A 3,727-nucleotide genomic window follows, 5' to 3' on the forward strand; every position below is an offset into this window, starting at 1 on the left:
GTTACTATTAACATTGCACCCATCGATATCGAATATTCGATTGCAATAAAACGTTTAAGTTTAGTTTATTAAAATATAGTTTATTTAAATTTATATTTAATTAGGTACTTATATATTTTTTTAGCACTAAAAAAATCCGCTGGTTATGAAATGAAAGAAAACTTTTTGCTGCTGAACCGCAGCTAAATTGCACATTTTAAACAAAAATACTATAACAAATAATTCATTTCTTTCTTTTATTATTTTATTTTATCGGAATATACATTTTTTTTTATTTTAACTTTTGTTTTACATGAATTTATATTTCACTTTATGAATTTGGTGTAAGGCGTTTTCGCTAGTTGGTCCATTCCCACCAAACTAGAGGGTAAATATATTAAGCGCAAGAAATGACCGGCTACGTATTTCATTTCCCCCCTACTTTAACTCTCTCTTCCCCATTCTTCCTCAGGTAACTATTTCAATAATATATTGATTTGTTACACATTAGTCCACACTTTCTGGAATTATAAAATCGGGTGACATAAACTCTTTGAATAACTCAACAATGAGTGCTAGGCAAATTTTAATGAAAATGTTCCGTAGTCTTTAGTACAACTCAAAAAAAAAGAAGTCCGGTATATTATCGCTCTGCGGCTATGATTGCGCATTTCCCGCCTTCTGGCAGCACTCGACGCTCCTGACACCTACTCTCCCGCACACCCAGCAGAATAACAGGCGTTGGAGTCGACCGCCGTAGTACCGCTGTTTTATAGATTTATCGTCTCGCATGACAACGTGGTGCTCCGCGATACTGGATACATCTCTAAGATTGTCAAATCTACTCAACTCAAACTCGAGATAGGCTTGCGCCCGTGGATCTGCTGTTCCCACACTACTTCCAGAATCCTTCGTGGTACTACGGTGGCCTGGACCTCTTTAGAATGGGTTTAGAAATCTAACTTATTCTTCCTGCGTCGATGTATCCGGTCGATGTCGTCGGTGGAAAGCGTTTCGTTCCACGGCCTGTTCCTCCATGTGGTGCAACACAGTGCTAAGCTCCTGGCCCTCGTTTGTTGTGGGCGCCGTCGTCGTCTAAATCTTCCTGGGGAGGTCCGAATCTGAGTTCGGTGGGCCGTGCCTTGCTGGGAAACCTAGGATAGGGTAGACGGTCTGGTTGCTCTACCTCCTAACCACTGAATATTAAATTATCGACACTCACCTTCAGCCCCAAGGTCTCTCCGTAGCTCGTCCAGGAGTGCGTACGTATCATAAGGGTGGACCTGAAAATAAGTACTTTAGGATGGTGCCTATTTTATAAGGCTTATTATAGGTGTTATAGTATCACTTATTATTTATTTTATTATTTTTGTTAATTATTGTTATCAATTATTATTTGTTTTATTATTTTTGTTAACTATTGTTAACTACGCAATCTTAAAAATGAAGGCCGCCCTCGGCCTCCTTGAGCTTGATTTTCTTGCCAAGATGACCCGCTGACATGTGAGCGAGATGCAAGTCAAGGCGCAGAATTCTACCTTAATGGATAGCACTATCGGTCGCTGAATGTTTTGAGGTACGTTCAGTAAATCAGGACTTCTGAGCCGTTGTCAACTAAAACGTGCGCTGAACAGTCATTAATAATAATGGTACTCTCATCTACGTGGATGATCGGAAGCCAGTTACTTGGCTTCGCAGTGTAGATCACTGGAGCATGAACTAATTGCTGTAAGCCATCATAACGTGGCACCGGGTGATGTGGCGCAATCCCTGTTTTGATGGCGTCATCCTTTAACTGAAGGATCACATTATCTTTGGCGACTGGGTAGCTTTCTTACATGCAAGTTTTGACCTAAGAAATTTTACTAAAAATTATAAAACGTTAGCGGACTGAAATATTTTTATGGACAAGAAGGCCAAAAGATCCCTTATAGGGGTGCTGGTGGGCTCCTCCAGCCAAAATGACTCTAAATCTGAGTGATCTAATATATATATACTAAGTCGAGTAGTTTAATTTTGGCTAAGTTTAGAATCTGATTGACTTTAGTTCTTAGTAAGTTGATTTTATTTTTGTCTATTGTTTGAATTTATTAGCTGACCTTCTTTGAACCTTGTTTTCTCAAAATTTTCTGCATCTGGACAACTCTTAAAGCAGAACCCAGGAAGTCTAAACATCTGACTTTCCTGTAGTGCCCTTTCTAACGAATCCAGCAGGCCTCAAAGGTGGTCAGTGTATACCCTCAGAAGCTTTCTCATGTAAGACTGCAGAAATTTGTTACCCATACCGACTTGCCTGTATTCCCAATAAAAAATTTAATATTTGGGCATTAAGCAAGGACAAAATAAATTTAAGAAAAGAAACATCACTGAAACAATTATTTAACAATAATGGTAAACCATTTCACATTTTATTAACACAAAAAACATGTCTGAAAGAAATATAGCTCAAAATACAATTTAATGTTAAAAAGTTTTAAATTGCACTACTTACTTCCGCAATTTGTCTCTTGACTTCGCAACAACTTGTTCACACTAAAGGCTGTTAAAGAGGATTGTCTCAAATAGAAAACATATGTGCTTTACGTAACAAATTCGACCGTACATACCAAATTAAACATCTGTGAAGCTGCGAAGCTGCGCTCCGAGATTTTTGACCAACCATGTCGGGAAGTATTACCTGGTGTTCACTAATAAAAGTCCTGGCAGTAGCATCGCATACAAGCCCTAATTTTCACATTTATATAATTTTTCAAACAACGGACTTAAATAATCATCACAGTTCTATGGTTTTGTGTATCTCAGAAAAACTCCTACACAAATAACTGTTTTATTTACAAAATTATTATATCATATCAAAATGGGCCAGAGCTGAGCTGAAAGTCAGTCTTTATTAATATCTAACACTAACTGATTTTCACTGTGATAGCAGTCTATTAACTTCAAAGTTAATTTGTATCTCATACATGTAAATATTGGCCACCACTTAAGTCAAATTTTTCTTAGTTCGAAATTTTAAATAAATCTATGGCGCATTCGCGGCTAATTGTGTTATTGGCAAAGCTTGTTATTTAAAATACCACTATTTTGCAAAACTGGGGGTTCGTCATTAGTTCATACACCTAACTCCTCTGAATTAAAAATCTGAAGCTTTTATATGATTTTTAAAATCTGCGGTATTGAATGCCCAACAATTAGACACTAATAATTTCCTACATTTTGTTTGTAATCTCTCTTTTCACTATTTAACTAATCGACGTAGCCGGCACTGCTGTTCATGGCCTAATACCTCGAGCGTTGGATAGGGGTGGCAAACTGTTACTATTAACATTGCACCCATCGATATCGAATATTTGATTGCAATAAAACCTTTTAGTTTAGTTTATTTAAATTAAGTTTATTTAAATTTATATTTAATTAGGTACTTATATATTTTTTTAAAATATTTAAGCACTAAAAAATCCGCTGGTTATGAAATTAAAGAAAACTTTTTGCTGCTGAACCGCAGCTAAATTGCACATTATAAACAAAAATACTATAAAAAATAATACGTTTCTTTCTTTTATTATATTATGTTATCGGAATATACATTTTTTTTTTGTTTTAACTTTTGTTTTACATGAATTTATATTTCACTTTATGAATTTGGTGTAAGGCGTTTTCGCTAGTTGGTCCATTCCCACCAAACTACAGGGTAAATATATTAAGCGCAAGAAATGACCGGCTACGTATTTCATTTCCCCCCTACTTT

The 3,727-nt window shown here is 36.1% G+C and overlaps 1 long non-coding RNA gene across 1 annotated transcript; it reads right to left on the reverse strand.

Moving 5' to 3' along the window:
* Window positions 1-293: 293 nt before the first annotated feature.
* Window positions 294-2,435, reverse strand: LOC108030940 (uncharacterized). The gene is made up of 2 exons (XR_006367460.2): window positions 1,202-2,435; window positions 294-1,133 (listed from the first exon to the last, which is right to left on the reverse strand). It is a non-coding gene; the product is annotated as an uncharacterized LOC108030940 (long non-coding RNA).
* Window positions 2,436-3,727: the final 1,292 nt, after the last annotated feature.

Source organism: Drosophila biarmipes, unplaced genomic scaffold, assembly GCF_025231255.1.
Source record: "Drosophila biarmipes strain raj3 unplaced genomic scaffold, RU_DBia_V1.1 ptg000009l, whole genome shotgun sequence".
NCBI lineage: Eukaryota > Metazoa > Arthropoda > Insecta > Diptera > Drosophilidae > Drosophila > Drosophila biarmipes.